Source organism: Symphalangus syndactylus, chromosome 6, assembly GCF_028878055.3.
Source record: "Symphalangus syndactylus isolate Jambi chromosome 6, NHGRI_mSymSyn1-v2.1_pri, whole genome shotgun sequence".
NCBI lineage: Eukaryota > Metazoa > Chordata > Mammalia > Primates > Hylobatidae > Symphalangus > Symphalangus syndactylus.
In genome coordinates, this window is record NC_072428.2 from 530048 (window position 1) to 549481 (window position 19434).

Genomic DNA, 19434 nt, shown 5'->3' on the forward strand with positions numbered 1-19434 from the left:
TCTTTCTGTAGAAAATGCAAGTGGAGATTCGGAGCGCTAAGAGGGTAATAGTGGAAAAAGGAATGTCTCCAAATATAAACTACACAGAATCATTCTGTGAAACTTCTTTCTGATCTGTGCATTCAGCTAACAGAGTTAAACCATACTTTTGATTGAGCAGATCTGAACACTCTTTCTGTAGAAAATGCAACTGGACATTTGGAGCGCTAAGAGAGTAGTAGTGGAAAAAGGAATATATTCAAATATAAACTACACAGAAGCATTCTGTGAAACTTCTTTCTGATCTGAGCATTCAGCTAACAGATTTAAACCATACTTTTGATTGAGCAGTTTTGAAACACTCTGTAGAAAATGCAACTGGACATTCGTAGCACTAAGTGGGTAATAGTGGAAAAAAGAATATGTTCAAATATAAACTACACAGAAGCATAGTATGAAACTTCTTTCTGTTCTGTGCATTCAACTAACAGAGTTGAACTTTACTTTTGATTGAGCCTTTCTGAAACACTCTTTCTGTAGAAACTGCAATTGGACATTCTGAGCGCTAAGAGGCCTCTATTGGGAAAAATAATATCTTCAAATAAAAACTACACAGAAGCATTGTGTGAAACTTATTTCTGATATGTTCATTAAGCTAACAGAGTTAAACCATACTTTTGATTGCGCAGTTCTGAACACTCTTTCTGTAGAAAATGCAAGTGGACATTCGGAGCGCTAAGAGGGTAATAGTGGAAAAAGGAATATATTCAAATATAAACTACACAGTACTATTCTGTGAAACTTCTTTCTGTTCTGTGCATTCAACTAACAGAGTTGAACCTTACTTTTGATTGAGCCGTTCTGAAACACTCTTTCTGTAGAAACTGCAATTGGAAATTTTGAGCGCTAGGAGGCCTATATTGGGAAAAAGAATGTCTACAAATAAAAACTACACAGAAGAATTGTGTGAAACTTCTTTCTGTTCTGTTTGTTCAACTAAAAGAGTTGAACCTTAGTTTTGATTGAGCCGTTCTGAAACACTCTTTCTGTAGAAAATGCAAGTGGAGATTCGGAGCGCTAAGAGGGTAATAGTGGAAAAAGGAATGTCTCCAAATATAAACTACACAGAATCATTCTGTGAAACTTCTTTCTGATCTGTGCATTCAGCTAACAGAGTTAAACCATACTTTTGATTGAGCAGATCTGAACACTCTTTCTGTAGAAAATGCAACTGGACATTTGGAGCGCTAAGAGAGTAGTAGTGGAAAAAGGAATATATTCAAATATAAACTACACAGAAGCATTCTGTGAAACTTCTTTCTGATCTGAGCATTCAGCTAAAAGAGTTAAACCATACTTTTGATTGAGCAGTTTTGAAACACTCTGTAGAAAATGCAACTGGACATTCGTAGCGCTAAGTGGGTAATAGTGGAGAAAAGAATATGTTCAAATATAAACTACACAGAAGCATTGTATGAAACTTCTTTCTGTTCTGTGCATTCAACTAACAGAGTTGAACCTTACTTTTGATTGAGCCTTTCTGAAACACTCTTTCTGTAGAAACTGCAATTGGACATTCTGAGCGCTAAGAGGCCTCTATTGGGAAAAATAATATCTTCAAATAAAAACTACACAGAAGCATTGTGTGAAACTTATTTCTGATATGTTCATTAAGCTAACAGAGTTAAACCATACTTTTGATTGCGCAGTTCTGAACACTCTTTCTGTAGAAAATGCAAGTGGACATTCGGAGCGCTAAGAGGGTAATAGTGGAAAAAGGAATATATTCAAATATAAACTACACAGTAGCATTCTGTGAAAACTCTTACTGTTCTGTGCATTCAGCTAACAGAGTTGAACCTTACTTTTGATTGAGCCGTTCTGAAACACTCTTTCTGTAGAAACTGCAATTGGACATGCTAAGCGCTAAGAGGCCTACATTGGGAAAAAGAATATCTTCAAATAAAAACTACACAGATGCATTCTGTGAAACTTATTTCTTATCTGTAAATTCAGTTAACAGAGATAAAACATATTTTTGATTGAGCAGTTATGAAACACTCTTTTTTTAGAAAAAGCAAGTGGAGATTCGGAGCGCTAAGAGGGTAATAGTGGAAAAAGGAATGTCTTCAAATATAAACTACACAGAATCATTCGGTGAAACTTCTTTCTGATCTGTGCATTCAGCTAACAGAGTTAAACCATACTTTTGATTGAGCAGATCTGAACACTCTTTCTGCAGAAAATGCAACTGGACATTTGGAGCGCTAAGAGCGTATTAGTGGAAAAAGGAATATATTAAAATATAAACTACACAGAAGCATTCTGTGAAACTTCTTTCTGATCTGAGCATTCAGCTAACAGAGTTAAACCATACTTTTGATTGAGCAGTTTTGAAACACTCTGTCTGTAGAAAATGCAACTGGACATTCGTAGCGCTAAGTGGGTAATAGTGGAAAAAAAAATATGTTCAAATATAAACTACACAGAAGCATTCTGTGAAACTTCTTGCTGTTTTGTGCATTCAACTAACAGTGTTGAACCTTACTTTTGATTGAGCCGTTCTGAATCACTCTTTCTGTAGAAACTGAAATTGGACATTCTGAGTGCTAAGAGGCTTATATTGATAAAAAGAATGTCTACAAATAAAAACTACACAGAAGAATTGTGTGAAACTTCTTTCTGTTCTGTTTGTTCAACTAAAAGAGTTGAACCTTAGTTTTGATTGAGCCGTTCTGATACACAATTTCTGTAGAAAATACAAGTGGAGATTCGGAGCGCTAAGAGGGTAATAGTGGAAAAAGGAATGTCTCCAAATATAAACTACACAGAATCATTCTGTGAAATTTCTTTCTGATCTGTGCATTCAGCTAACAGAGTTAAACCATACTTTTGATTGAGCAGATCTGAACACTCTTTCTGTAGAAAATGCAACTTGACATTTGGAGCGCTAAGAGAGTAGTAGTGGAAAAAGGAATATATTCAAATATAAACTACACAGAAGCATTCTGTGAAACTTCTTTCTGATCTGAGCATTCAGCTAACAGAGTTAAACCATACTATTGATTGAGCAGTTTTGAAACACTCTGTCTGTAGAAAATGCAACTGGACATTCGTAGCGCTAAGTGGGTAGTAGTGGAAAAAAGAATATGTTCAAATATAAACTACACAGAAGCATTCTGTGAAACTTCTTTCTGTTCTGTGCATTCAACTAACAGAGTTGAACCTTACTTTTGATTGAGCCGTTCTGATACACTCTTTCTGTAGAAACTGCAATTGGACATTCTGAGCGCTAAGAGGCCTATATTGGGAAAAAGAATGTCTACAAATAAAAACTACACAGAAGAATTGTGTCAAACTTCTTTCTGTTCTGTTTGTTCAACTAAAAGAGTTGAACCTTAGTTTTGATTGAGCCGTTCTGAAACACTCTTTCTGTAGAAAATGCAAGTGGAGATTCGGAGCGCTAAGAGGGTAATAGTGGAAAACGGAATGTCTCCAAATATAAACTACACAGAAGCATTCTGTGAAACTTCTTTCTGATCTGAGCATTCAGCTAACAGAGTTAAACCATACTTTTGATTGAGCAGTTTTGAAACACTCTGTAGAAAATGCAACTGGACATTCGTAGCGCTAAGTGGGTAATAGTGGAAAAAAGAATATGTTCAAATATAAACTACACAGAAGCATAGTATGAAACTTCTTTCTGTTCTGTGCATTCAACTAACAGAGTTGAACTTTACTTTTCATTGAGCCTTTCTGAAACACTCTTTCTGTAGAAACTGCAATTGGACATTCTGAGCGCTAAGAGGCCTCTATTGGGAAAAATAATATCTTCAAATAAAAACTACACAGAAGCATTGTGTGAAACTTATTTCTGATATGTTCATTAAGCTAACAGAGTTAAACCATACTTTTGATTGCGCAGTTCTGAACACTCTTTCTGTAGAAAATGCAAGTGGACATTCGGAGCGCTAAGAGGGTAATAGTGGAAAAAGGAATATATTCAAATATAAACTACACTGTAGCATTCTGTGAAACTTCTTTCTGTTCTGTGCATTCAACTAACAGAGTTGAACCTTACTTTTGATTGAGCCGTTCTGAAACACTCTTTCTGTAGAAACTGCAATTGGAAATTTTGAGCGCTAGGAGGCCTATATTGGGAAAAAGAATGTCTACAAATAAAAACTACAGAGAAGAATTGTGTGAAACTTCTTTCTGTTCTGTTTGTTCAACTAAAAGAGTTGAACCTTAGTTTTGATTGAGCCGTTCTGAAACACTCTTTCTGTAGAAAATGCAAGTGGAGATTCGGAGCGCTAAGAGGGTAATAGTGGAAAAAGGAATGTCTCCAAATATAAACTACACAGAATCATTCTGTGAAACTTCTTTCTGATCTGTGCATTCAGCTAACAGAGTTAAACCATACTTTTGATTGAGCAGATCTGAACACTCTTTCTGTAGAAAATGCAACTGGACATTTGGAGCGCTAAGAACGTAGTAGTGGAAAAAGGAATATATTCAAATATAAACTACACAGAAGCATTCTGTGAAACTTCTTTCTGATCTGAGCATTCAGCTAACAGATTTAAACCATACTTTTGATTGAGCAGTTTTGAAACACTCTGTCTGTAGAAAATGCAACTGGACATTCGTAGCGCTAAGTGGGTAATAGTGGAAAAAAGAATATGTTCAAATATAAACTACACAGAATCATTGTATGAAACTACTTTCTGTTCTGTGCATTCAACTAACAGAGTTGAACCTTACTTTTGATTGAGCCGTTCTGAAACACTCTTTCTGTAGAAACTGCAATTGGACATTTTGAGCGCTAGGAGGCCTATATTGGGAAAAAGAATGTCTACAAATAAAAACTACAGAGAAGAATTGTGTGAAACTTCTTTCTGTTCTGTTTGTTCAACTAAAAGAGTTGAACCTTAGTTTTGATTGAGCCGTTCTAAAACACTCTTTCTGTAGAAAATGCAAGTGGAGATTCGGAGCGCTAAGAGGTTAATAGTTAAAAAAGGAATGTCTCCAAATATAAACTACACAGAATCATTCTGTGAAACTTCTTTCTGATCTGTGCATTCAGCTAACAGAGTTAAACCATACTTTTGATTGAGCAGATCTGAACACTCTTTCTGTAGAAAATGCAACTGGACATTTGGAGCGCTAAGAGAGTAGTAGTGGAAAAAGGAATATATTCAAATATAAACTACACAGAAGCATTCTGTGAAACTTCTTTCTGATCTGAGCATTCAGCTAACAGAGTTAAACCATACTTTTGATTGAGCAGTTTTGAAACACTCTGTAGAAAATGCAACTGGACATTCGTAGCGCTAAGTGGGTAATAGTGGAAAAAAGAATATGTTCAAATATAAACTACACAGAAGCATTGTATGAAACTACTTTCTGTTCTGTGCATTCAACTAACAGAGTTGAACTTTACTTTTGATTGAGCCTTTCTGAAACACTCTTTCTGTAGAAACTGCAATTGGACATTCTGAGCGCTAAGAGGCCTCTATTGGGAAAAATAATATCTTCAAATAAAAACTACACAGAAGCATTGTGTGAAACTTATTTCTGATATGTTCATTAAGCTAACAGAGTTAAACCATACTTTTGATTGCGCAGTTCTGAACACTCTTTCTGTAGAAAATGCAAGTGGACATTCGGAGCGCTAAGAGGGTAATAGTGGAAAAAGGAATATATTCAAATATAAACTACACAGTAGCATTCTGTGAAACATCTTTCTGTTCTGTGCATTCAACTAACAGAGTTGAACCTTACTTTTGATTGAGCCATTCTGAAACACTCTTTCTGTAGAAACTGCAATTGGACATTTTGAGCGCCAGGAGGCCTATATTGGGAAAAAGAATGTCTACAAATAAAAACTACAGAGAAGAATTGTGTGAAACTTCTTTCTGTTCTGTTTGTTCAACTAAAAGAGTTGAACCTTAGCTTTGATTGAGCCGTTCTGAAACACTCTTTCTGTAGAAAATGCAAGTGGAGATTCGGAGCGCTAAGAGGGTAATAGTGGAAAAAGGAATGTCTCCAAATATAAACTACACAGAATCATTCTGTGAAACTTCTTTCTGATCTGTGCATTCAGCTAACAGAGTTAAACCATACTTTTGATTGAGCAGATCTGAACACTCTTTCTGTAGAAAATGCAACTGGACCTTTGGAGCGCTAAGAGAGTAGTAGTGGAAAAAGGAATATATTCAAATATAAACTACACAGAAGCATTCTGTGAAACTTCTTTCTGATCTGAGCATTCAGCTAACAGAGTTAAACCATACTTTTGATTGAGCAGTTTTGAAACACTCTGTAGAAAATGCAACTGGACATTCGTAGCGCTAAGTGGGTAATAGTGGAAAAAAGAATATGTTCAAATATAAACTACACAGAAGCATTGTATGAAACTACTTTCTGTTCTGTGCATTCAACTAACAGAGTTGAACTTTAATTTTGATTGAGCCTTTCTGAAACACTCTTTCTGTAGAAACTGCAATTGGACATTCTGAGCGCTAAGAGGCCTCTATTGGGAAAAATAATATCTTCAAACAAAAACTACACAGAAGCATTTTGTGAAACTTATTTCTGATATGTTCATTAAGCTAACAGAGTTAAACCATACTTTTGATTGCGCAGTTCTGAACACTCTTTCTGTAGAAAATGCAAGTGGACATTCGGAGCGCTAAGAGGGTAATAGTGGAAAAAGGAAAATATTCAAATATAAACTACACAGTAGCATTCTGTGAAAATTCTTTCTGTTCTGTGCATTCAACTAACAGAGTTGAACCTTACTTTTGATTGAGCCGTTCTGAAACACTCTTTCTGTAGAAACTGCAATTGGACATGCTAAGCGCTAAGAGGCCTACATTGGGAAAAATAATATCTTCAAATAAAAACTACACAGATGCATTCTGTGAAACTTATTTCTGATCTGTAAATTCAGTTAACAGAGATAAAGCATATTTTTGATTGAGCAGTTATGAAACACTCTTTTTGTAGAAAATGCAAGTGGAGATTCGGAGCGCTAAGAGGGTAATAGTGGAAAAAGGAATGTCTTCAAATATAAACTACACAGAATCATTCGGTGAAACTTCTTTCTGATCTGTGCATTCAGCTAACAGAGTTAAACCATACTTTTGATTGAGCAGATCTGAACACTCTTTCTGTAGAAAATGCAGCTGGACATTTGGAGCGCTAAGAGCGTAGTAGTGGAAAAAGGAATATATTCAAATATAAACTACACAGAAGCATTCTGTGAAACTTCTTTCTGATCTGAGCATTCAGCTAACAGAGTTAAACCATACTTTTGATTGAGCAGTTTTGAAACACTCTGTCTGTAGAAAATGCAACTGGACATTCTTAGCGCTAAGTGGGTAATAGTGGAAAAAAGAATATGTTCAAATATAAACTACACAGAAACATTGTATGAAACTTCTTTCTGTTCTGTGCATTCAACTAACAGAGTTGAACCTTACTTTTGATTGAGCCGTTCTGAAACACTCTTTCTGTAGAAACTGCAATTGGACATTTTGAGCGCTAGGAGGCCTATACTGGGAAAAAGAATGTCTACAAATAAAAACTACAGAGAAGAATTGTGTGAAATATCTTTCTGTTCTGTTTCTTCAACTAAAAGAGTTGAACCTTAGTTTTGATTGAGCCGTTCTGAAACACTCTTTCTGTAGAAAATGCAAGTGGAGATTCGGAGCGCTAAGAGGGTAATAGTGGAAAAAGGAATGTCTCCAAATATAAACTACACAGAATCATTCTGTGAAACTTCTTTCTGATCTGTGCATTCAGCTAACAGAGTTAAACCATACTTTTGATTGAGCAGATCTGAACACTCTTTCTGTAGAAAATGCAACTGGACATTTGGAGCGCTAAGAGAGTAGTAGTGGAAAAAGGAATATATTCAAATATAAACTACACAGAAGCATTCTGTGAAACTTCTTTCTGATCTGAGCATTCAGCTAACAGATTTAAACCATACTTTTGATTGAGCAGTTTTGAAACACTCTGTAGAAAATGCAACTGGACATTCGTAGCGCTAAGTGGGTAATAGTGGAAAAAAGAATATGTTCAAATATAAACTACACAGAAGCATAGTATGAAACTTCTTTCTGTTCTGTGCATTCAACTAACAGAGTTGAACTTTACTTTTGATTGAGCCTTTCTGAAACACTCTTTCTGTAGAAACTGCAATTGGACATTCTGAGCGCTAAGAGGCCTCTATTGGGAAAAATAATATCTTCAAATAAAAACTACACAGAAGCATTGTGTGAAACTTATTTCTGATATGTTCATTAAGCTAACAGAGTTAAACCATACTTTTGATTGCGCAGTTCTGAACACTCTTTCTGTAGAAAATGCAAGTGGACATTCGGAGCGCTAAGAGGGTAATAGTGGAAAAAGGAATATATTCAAATATAAACTACACAGTACTATTCTGTGAAACTTCTTTCTGTTCTGTGCATTCAACTAACAGAGTTGAACCTTACTTTTGATTGAGCCGTTCTGAAACACTCTTTCTGTAGAAACTGCAATTGGAAATTTTGAGCGCTAGGAGGCCTATATTGGGAAAAAGAATGTCTACAAATAAAAACTACACAGAAGAATTGTGTGAAACTTCTTTCTGTTCTGTTTGTTCAACTAAAAGAGTTGAACCTTAGTTTTGATTGAGCCGTTCTGAAACACTCTTTCTGTAGAAAATGCAAGTGGAGATTCGGAGCGCTAAGAGGGTAATAGTGGAAAAAGGAATGTCTCCAAATATAAACTACACAGAATCATTCTGTGAAACTTCTTTCTGATCTGTGCATTCAGCTAACAGAGTTAAACCATACTTTTGATTGAGCAGATCTGAACACTCTTTCTGTAGAAAATGCAACTGGACATTTGGAGCGCTAAGAGAGTAGTAGTGGAAAAAGGAATATATTCAAATATAAACTACACAGAAGCATTCTGTGAAACTTCTTTCTGATCTGAGCATTCAGCTAACAGAGTTAAACCATACTTTTGATTGAGCAGTTTTGAAACACTCTGTAGAAAATGCAACTGGACATTCGTAGCGCTAAGTGGGTAATAGTGGAAAAAAGAATATGTTCAAATATAAACTACACAGAAGCATTGTATGAAACTTCTTTCTGTTCTGTGCACTCAACTAACAGAGTTGAACTTTACATTTGATTGAGCCTTTCTGAAACACTCTTTCTGTAGAAACTGCAATTGGACATTCTGAGCGCTAAGAGGCCTCTATTGGGAAAAATAATATCTTCAAATAAAAACTACACAGAAGCATTGTGTGAAACTTATTTCTGATATGTTCATTAAGCTAACAGAGTTAAACCATACTTTTGATTGCGCAGTTCTGAACACTCTTTCTGTAGAAAATGCAAGTGGACATTCGGAGCGCTAAGAGGGTAATAGTGGAAAAAGGAATATATTCAAATATAAACTACACAGTAGCATTCTGTGAAAATTCTTTCTGTTCTGTGCATTCAACTAACAGAGTTGAACCTTACTTTTGATTGAGCCGTTCTGAAACACTCTTTCTGTAGAAACTGCAATTGGACATGCTAAGCGCTAAGAGGCCTACATTGGGAAAAAGAATATCTTCAAATAAAAACTACACAGATGCATTCTGTGAAACTTATTTCTGATCTGTAAATTCAGTTAACAGAGATAAAGCATATTTTTGATTGAGCAGTTATGAAACACTCTTTTTGCAGAAAATGCAAGTGGAGATTCGGAGCGCTAAGAGGGTAATAGTGGAAAAAGGAATGTCTTCAAATATAAACTACACAGAATCATTCGGTGAAACTTCTTTCTGATCTGTGCATTCAGCTAACAGAGTTAAACCATACTTTTGATTGAGCAGATCTGAACACTCTTTCTGTAGAAAATGCAACTGGACATTTGGAGCGCTAAGAGCGTAGTAGTGGAAAAAGGAATATATTCAAATATAAACTACACAGAAGCATTCTGTGAAACTTCTTTCTGATCTGAGCATTCAGCTAACAGAGTTAAACCATACTTTTGATTGAGCAGTTTTGAAACACTCTGTCTGTAGAAAATGCAACTGGACATTCGTAGCGCTAAGTGGGTAATAGTGGAAAAAAGAATATGTTCAAATATAAACTACACAGAAACATTGTATGAAACTTCTTTCTGTTCTGTGCATTCAACTAACAGAGTTGAACCTTACTTTTGATTGAGCCGTTCTGAAACACTCTTTCTGTAGAAACTGCAATTGGACATTTTGAGCGCTAGGAGGCCTATACTGGGAAAAAGAATGTCTACAAATAAAAACTACAGAGAAGAATTGTGTGAAACATCTTTCTGTTCTGTTTGTTCAACTAAAAGAGTTGAACCTTAGTTTTGATTGAGCCGTTCTGAAACACTCTTTCTGTAGAAAATGCAAGTGGAGATTCGGAGCGCTAAGAGGGTAATAGTGGAAAAAGGAATGTCTCCAAATATAAACTACACAGAATCATTCTGTGAAACATCTTTCTGATCTGTGCATTCAGCTAACAGAGTTAAACCATACTTTTGATTGAGCAGATCTGAACACTCTTTCTGTAGAAAATGCAACTGGACATTTGGAGCGCTAAGAGAGTAGTAGTGGAAAAAGGAATATATTCAAATATAAACTACACAGAAGCATTCTGTGAAACTTCTTTCTCATCTGAGCATTCAGCTAACAGAGTTAAACCATACTTTTGATTGAGCAGTTTTGAAACACTCTGTAGAAAATGCAACTGGACATTCGTAGCGCTAAGTGGGTAATAGTGGAAAAAAGAATATGTTCAAATATAAACTACACAGAAGCATAGTATGAAACTTCTTTCTGTTCTGTGCATTCAACTAACAGAGTTGAACTTTACTTTTCATTGAGCCTTTCTGAAACACTCTTTCTGTAGAAACTGCAATTGGACATTCTGAGCGCTAAGAGGCCTCTATTGGGAAAAATAATATCTTCAAATAAAAACTACACAGAAGCATTGTGTGAAACTTATTTCTGATATGTTCATTAAGCTAACAGAGTTAAACCATACTTTTGATTGCGCAGTTCTGAACACTCTTTCTGTAGAAAATGCAAGTGGACATTCGGAGCGCTAAGAGGGTAATAGTGGAAAAAGGAATATATTCAAATATAAACTACACAGTAGCATTCTGTGAAAATTCTTTCTGTTCTGTGCATTCAAATAACAGAGTTGAACCTTACTTTTGATTGAGCCATTCTGAAACACTCTTTCTGTAGAAACTGCAATTGGACATTTTGAGCGCCAGGAGGCCTATATTGGGAAAAAGAATGTCTACAAATAAAAACTACAGAGAAGAATTGTGTGAAACTTCTTTCTGTTCTGTTTGTTCAACTAAAAGAGTTGAACCTTAGCTTTGATTGAGCCGTTCTGAAACACTCTTTCTGTAGAAAATGCAAGTGGAGATTCGGAGCGCTAAGAGGGTAATAGTGGAAAAAGGAATGTCTCCAAATATAAACTACACAGAATCATTCTGTGAAACTTCTTTCTGATCTGTGCATTCAGCTAACAGAGTTAAACCATACTTTTGATTGAGCAGATCTGAACACTCTTTCTGTAGAAAATGCAACTGGACCTTTGGAGCGCTAAGAGAGTAGTAGTGGAAAAAGGAATATATTCAAATATAAACTACACAGAAGCATTCTGTGAAACTTCTTTCTGATCTGAGCATTCAGCTAACAGAGTTAAACCATACTTTTGATTGAGCAGTTTTGAAACACTCTGTAGAAAATGCAACTGGACATTCGTAGCGCTAAGTGGGTAATAGTGGAAAAAAGAATATGTTCAAATATAAACTACACAGAAGCATTGTATGAAACTACTTTCTGTTCTGTGCATTCAACTAACAGAGTTGAACTTTAATTTTGATTGAGCCTTTCTGAAACACTCTTTCTGTAGAAACTGCAATTGGACATTCTGAGCGCTAAGAGGCCTCTATTGGGAAAAATAATATCTTCAAACAAAAACTACACAGAAGCATTTTGTGAAACTTATTTCTGATATGTTCATTAAGCTAACAGAGTTAAACCATACTTTTGATTGCGCAGTTCTGAACACTCTTTCTGTAGAAAATGCAAGTGGACATTCGGAGCGCTAAGAGGGTAATAGTGGAAAAAGGAAAATATTCAAATATAAACTACACAGTAGCATTCTGTGAAAATTCTTTCTGTTCTGTGCATTCAACTAACAGAGTTGAACCTTACTTTTGATTGAGCCGTTCTGAAACACTCTTTCTGTAGAAACTGCAATTGGACATGCTAAGCGCTAAGAGGCCTACATTGGGAAAAAGAATATCTTCAAATAAAAACTACACAGATGCATTCTGTGAAACTTATTTCTGATCTGTAAATTCAGTTAACAGAGATAAAGCATATTTTTGATTGAGCAGTTATGAAACACTCTTTTTGTAGAAAATGCAAGTGGAGATTCGGAGCGCTAAGGGGGTAATAGTGGAAAAAGGAATGTCTTCAAATATAAACTACACAGAATCATTCGGTGAAACTTCTTTCTGATCTGTGCATTCAGCTAACAGATTTAAACCATACTTTTGATTGAGCAGATCTGAACACTCTTTCTGTAGAAAATGCAGCTGGACATTTGGAGCGCTAAGAGCGTAGTAGTGGAAAAAGGAATATATTCAAATATAAACTACACAGAAGCATTCTGTGAAACTTCTTTCTGATCTGAGCATTCAGCTAACAGAGTTAAACCATACTTTTGATTGAGCAGTTTTGAAACACTCTGTCTGTAGAAAATGCAACTGGACATTCGTAGCACTAAGTGGGTAATAGTGGAAAAAAGAATATGTTCAAATATAAACTACACAGAAACATTGTATGAAACTTCTTTCTGTTCTGTGCATTCAACTAACAGAGTTGAACCTTACTTTTGATTGAGCCGTTCTGAAACACTCTTTCTGTAGAAACTGCAATTGGACATTTTGAGCGCTAGGAGGCCTATACTGGGAAAAAGAATGTCTACAAATAAAAACTACAGAGAAGAATTGTGTGAAACATCTTTCTGTTCTGTTTGTTCAACTAAAAGAGTTGAACCTTAGTTTTGATTGAGCCGTTCTGAAACACTCTTTCTGTAGAAAATGCAAGTGGAGATTCGGAGCGCTAAGAGGGTAATAGTGGAAAAAGGAATGTCTCCAAATATAAACTACACAGAATCATTCTGTGAAACTTCTTTCTGATCTGTGCATTCAGCTAACAGAGTTAAACCATACTTTTGATTGAGCAGATCTGAACACTCTTTCTGTAGAAAATGCAACTGGACATTTGGAGCGCTAAGAGAGTAGTAGTGGAAAAAGGAATATATTCAAATATAAACTACACAGAAGCATTCTGTGAAACTTCTTTCTGATCTGAGCATTCAGCTAACAGATTTAAACCATACTTTTGATTGAGCAGTTTTGAAACACTCTGTAGAAAATGCAACTGGACATTCGTAGCGCTAAGTGGGTAATAGTGGAAAAAAGAATATGTTCAAATATAAACTACACAGAAGCATAGTATGAAACTTCTTTCTGTTCTGTGCATTCAACTAACAGAGTTGAACTTTACTTTTGATTGAGCCTTTCTGAAACACTCTTTCTGTAGAAACTGCAATTGGACATTCTGAGCGCTAAGAGGCCTCTATTGGGAAAAATAATATCTTCAAATAAAAACTACACAGAAGCATTGTGTGAAACTTATTTCTGATATGTTCATTAAGCTAACAGAGTTAAACCATACTTTTGATTGCGCAGTTCTGAACACTCTTTCTGTAGAAAATGCAAGTGGACATTCGGAGCGCTAAGAGGGTAATAGTGGAAAAAGGAATATATTCAAATATAAACTACACAGTACTATTCTGTGAAACTTCTTTCTGTTCTGTGCATTCAACTAACAGAGTTGAACCTTACTTTTGATTGAGCCGTTCTGAAACACTCTTTCTGTAGAAACTGCAATTGGAAATTTTGAGCGCTAGGAGGCCTATATTGGGAAAAAGAATGTCTACAAATAAAAACTACACAGAAGAATTGTGTGAAACTTCTTTCTGTTCTGTTTGTTCAACTAAAAGAGTTGAACCTTAGTTTTGATTGAGCCGTTCTGAAACACTCTTTCTGTAGAAAATGCAAGTGGAGATTCGGAGCGCTAAGAGAGTAATAGTGGAAAAAGGAATGTCTCCAAATATAAACTACACAGAATCATTCTGTGAAACTTCTTTCTGATCTGTGCATTCAGCTAACAGAGTTAAACCATACTTTTGATTGAGCAGATCTGAACACTCTTTCTGTAGAAAATGCAACTGGACATTTGGAGCGCTAAGAGAGTAGTAGTGGAAAAAGGAATATATTCAAATATAAACTACACAGAAGCATTCTGTGAAACTTCTTTCTGATCTGAGCATTCAGCTAACAGAGTTAAACCATACTTTTGATTGAGCAGTTTTGAAACACTCTGTAGAAAATGCAACTGGACATTCGTAGCGCTAAGTGGGTAATAGTGGAAAAAAGAATATGTTCAAATATAAACTACACAGAAGCATAGTATGAAACTTCTTTCTGTTCTGTGCATTCAACTAACAGAGTTGAACTTTACTTTTGATTGAGCCTTTCTGAAACACTCTTTCTGTAGAAACTGCAATTGGACATTCTGAGCGCTAAGAGGCCTCTATTGGGAAAAATAATATCTTCAAATAAAAACTACACAGAAGCATTGTGTGAAACTTATTTCTGATATGTTCATTAAGCTAACAGAGTTAAACCATACTTTTGATTGCGCAGTTCTGAACACTCTTTCTGTAGAAAATGCAAGTGGACATTCGGAGCGCTAAGAGGGTAATAGTGGAAAAAGGAATATATTCAAATATAAACTACACAGTACTATTCTGTGAAACTTCTTTCTGTTCTGTGCATTCAACTAACAGAGTTGAACCTTACTTTTGATTGAGCCGTTCTGAAACACTCTTTCTGTAGAAACTGCAATTGGAAATTTTGAGCGCTAGGAGGCCTATATTGGGAAAAAGAATGTCTACAAATAAAAACTACACAGAAGAATTGTGTGAAACTTCTTTCTGTTCTGTTTGTTCAACTAAAAGAGTTGAACCTTAGTTTTGATTGAGCCGTTCTGAAACACTCTTTCTGTAGAAAATGCAAGTGGAGATTCGGAGCGCTAAGAGGGTAATAGTGGAAAAAGGAATGTCTCCAAATATAAACTACACAGAATCATTCTGTGAAACTTCTTTCTGATCTGTGCATTCAGCTAACAGAGTTAAACCATATTTTTGATTGAGCAGATCTGAACACTCTTTCTGTAGAAAATGCAACTGGACACTTGGAGCGCTAAGAGAGTAGTAGTGGAAAAAGGAATATATTCAAATATAAACTACACAGAAGCATTCTGTGAAACTTCTTTCTGATCTGAGCATTCAGCTAACAGAGTTAAACCATACTTTTGATTGAGCAGTTTTGAAACACTCTGTAGGAAATGCAACTGGACATTCGTAGCGCTAAGTGGGTAATAGTGGAAAAAAGAATATGTTCAAATATAAACTACACAGAAGCATTGTATGAAACTTCTTTCTGTTCTGTGCACTCAACTAACAGAGTTGAACTTTACATTTGATTGAGCCTTTCTGAAACACTCTTTCTGTAGAAACTGCAATTGGACATTCTGAGCGCTAAGAGGCCTCTATTGGGAAAAATAATATCTTCAAATAAAAACTACACAGAAGCATTGTGTGAAACTTATTTCTGATATGTTCATTAAGCTAACAGAGTTAAACCATACTTTTGATTGCGCAGTTCTGAACACTCTTTCTGTAGAAAATGCAAGTGGACATTCGGAGCGCTAAGAGGGTAATAGTGGAAAAAGGAATATATTCAAATATAAACTACACAGTAGCATTCTGTGAAAATTCTTTCTGTTCTGTGCATTCAACTAACAGAGTTGAACCTTACTTTTGATTGAGCCGTTCTGAAACACTCTTTCTGTAGAAACTGCAATTGGACATGCTAAGCGCTAAGAGGCCTACATTGGGAAAAAGAATATCTTCAAATAAAAACTACACAGATGCATTCTGTGAAACTTATTTCTGATCTGTAAATTCAGTTAACAGAGATAAAGCATATTTTTGATTGAGCAGTTATGAAACACTCTTTTTGTAGAAAATGCAAGTGGAGATTCGGAGCGCTAAGAGGGTAATAGTGGAAAAAGGAATGTCTTCAAATATAAACTACACAGAATCATTCGGTGAAACTTCTTTCTGATCTGTGCATTCAGCTAACAGAGTTAAACCATACTTTTGATTGAGCAGATCTGAACACTCTTTCTGTAGAAAATGCAACTGGACATTTGGAGCGCTAAGAGCGTAGTAGTGGAAAAAGGAATATATTCAAATATAAACTACACAGAAGCATTCTGTGAAACTTCTTTCTGATCTGAGCATTCAGCTAACAGAGTTAAACCATACTTTTGATTGAGCAGTTTTGAAACACTCTGTCTGTAGAAAATGCAACTGGACATTCGTAGCGCTAAGTGGGTAATAGTGGAAAAAAGAATATGTTCAAATATAAACTACACAGAAACATTGTATGAAACTTCTTTCTGTTCTGTGCATTCAACTAACAGAGTTGAACCATACTTTTGATTGAGCCGTTCTGAAACACTCTTTCTGTAGAAACTGCAATTGGACATTTTGAGCGCTAGGAGGCTTATATTGGGAAAAAGAATGTCTACAAATAAAAACTACAGAGAAGAATTGTGTGAAACTTCATTCTGTTCTGTTTGTTCAACTAAAAGAGTTGAACCTTAGTTTTGATTGAGCCGTTCTGAAACACTCTTTCTGTAGAAAATGCAAGTGGAGATTCGGAGCGCTAAGAAGGTCATAGTGGAAAAAGGAATGTCTCCAAATATAAACTACACAGAATCATTCTGTGAAAGTTCTTTCTGATCTGTGCATTCAGCTAACAGAGTTAAACCATACTTTTGATTGAGCAGATCTGAACACTCTTTCTGTAGAAAATGCAACTGGACATTTGGATCGCTAAGAGAGTAGTAGTGGAAAAAGGAATATATTCATATATAAACTACACAGAAGCATTCTGTGAAACTTCTTTCTGATCTGAGCATTCAGCTAACAGAGTTAAACCATACTTTTGATTGAGCAGTTTTGAAACACTCTGTAGAAAATGCAACTGGACATTCGTAGCGCTAATTGGGTAATAGTGGAAAAAAGAATATGTTCAAATATAAACTACACAGAAGCATTGTATGAAACTTCTTTCTGTTCTGTGCATTCAACTAACAGAGTTGAACTTTACTTTTGATTGAGCCTTTCTGAAACACTCTTTCTGTAGAAACTGCAATTGGACATTCTGAGCGCTAAGAGGCCTCTATTGGGAAAAAATAATATCTTCAAATAAAAACTACACAGAAGCATTGTGTGAAACTTATTTCTGATATGTTCATTATGCTAACAGAGTTAAACCATACTTTTGATTGCGCAGTTCTGAACACTCTTTCTGTAGAAAATGCAAGTGGACATTCGGAGCGCTAAGAGGGTAATAGTGGAAAAAGGAATATATTCAAATATAAACTACACAGTAGCATTCTGTGAAAATTCTTTCTGTTCTGTGCATTCAACTAACAGAGTTGAACCTTACTTTTGATTGAGCCGTTCTGAAACACTCTTTCTGTAGAAACTGCAATTGGACATGCTAAGCGCTAAGAGGCCTATATTGGGAAAAAGAATATCTTCAAATAAAAACTACACAGATGCATTATGTGAAACTTATTTCTGATCTGTAAATTCAGTTAACAGAGATAAAGCATATTTTTGATTGAGCAGTTATGAAACACTCTTTTTGTAGAAAATGCAAGTGGAGATTCGGAGCGCTAAGAGGGTAATAGTGGAAAAAGGAATGTCTTCAAATGTAAACTACACAGAATCATTCGGTGAAACTTCTTTCTGATCTGTGCATTCAGCTAACAGAGTTAAACCATACTTTTGATTGAGCAGATCTGAACACTCTTTCTGTAGAAAATGCAACTGGACATTTGGAGTGCTAAGAGCGTAGTAGTGGAAAAAGGAATATATTCAAATATAAACTACACAGAAGCATTCTGTGAAACTACTTTCTGATCTGAGCATTCAGCTAACAGAGTTAAACCATACTTTTGATGGAGCAGTTTTGAAACACTCTGTCTGTAGAAAATGCAACTGGACATTCTTAGCGCTAAGTGGGTAATAGTGGAAAAAAGAATATGTTCTAATATAAACTACACAGAAGCATTGTATGAAACTTCTTTCTGTTCTGTGCATTCAACTAACAGAGTTGAACCTTACTTTTGATTGAGCCGTTCTGAAACACTCTTTCTGTAGAAACTGCAATTGGACATTCTGAGCGCTAGGAGGCCTATATTGGGAAAAAGAATGTCTACAAATAAAAACTACACAGAAGAATTGTGTCAAACTACTTTCTGTTCTGTTTGTTCAACTAAAAGAGTTGAACCTTAGTTTTGATTGAGCCGTTCTGAGAAACTCTTTCTGTAGAAAATGCAAGTGGAGATTCGGAGCGCTAAGAGGGTAATAGTGGAAAAAGGAATGTCTCCAAATATAAACTACACAGAATCATTCTGTGAAACTTCTTCTTGATCTGTGCATTCAGCTAACAGAGTTAAACCATACTTTTGATAGAGCAGATCTGAACACTCTTTCTGTAGAAAATGCAACTGGACATTTGGAGCGCAAAGAGAGTAGTAGTGGAAAAAGGAATATATTCAAATATAAACTACACAGAAGCATTCTGTGAAACTTCTTTCTGATCTGAGCATTCAGCTAACAGAGTTAAACCATACTTTTGATTGAGCAGTTTTGAAACACTCTGTCTGTAGAAAATGCAACTGGACATTCGTAGCGCTAAGTGGGTAATAGTGGAAAAAAGGATATGTTCAAACACAAACTACACAGAAGCATTGTATGAAACTTCTTTCTATTCTGTGCATTCAACTAACAGAGTTGAACCTTACTTTTGATTGAGCCTTTCTGAAACACTCTTTCTGTAGAAACTGCAATTGGACATTCTGAGCGCTAAGAGGCCTCTATTGGGAAAAATAATATCTTCAAATAAAAACTACACAGAAGCATTGTGTGAAACTTATTTCTGATATGTTCATTAAGCTAACAGAGTTAAACCATACTTTTGATTGCGCAGTTCTGAACACTCTTTCTGTAGAAAATGCAAGTGGACATTCGGAGCGCTAAGAGTGTAATAGTGGAAAAAGGAATATATTCAAATATAAACTACACAGTAGCATTCTGTGAAAATTCTTTCTGTTCTGTGCATTCAACTAACAGAGTTGAACCTTACTTTTGATTGAGCCGTTCTGAAACACTCTTTCTGTAGAAACTGCAATTGGAC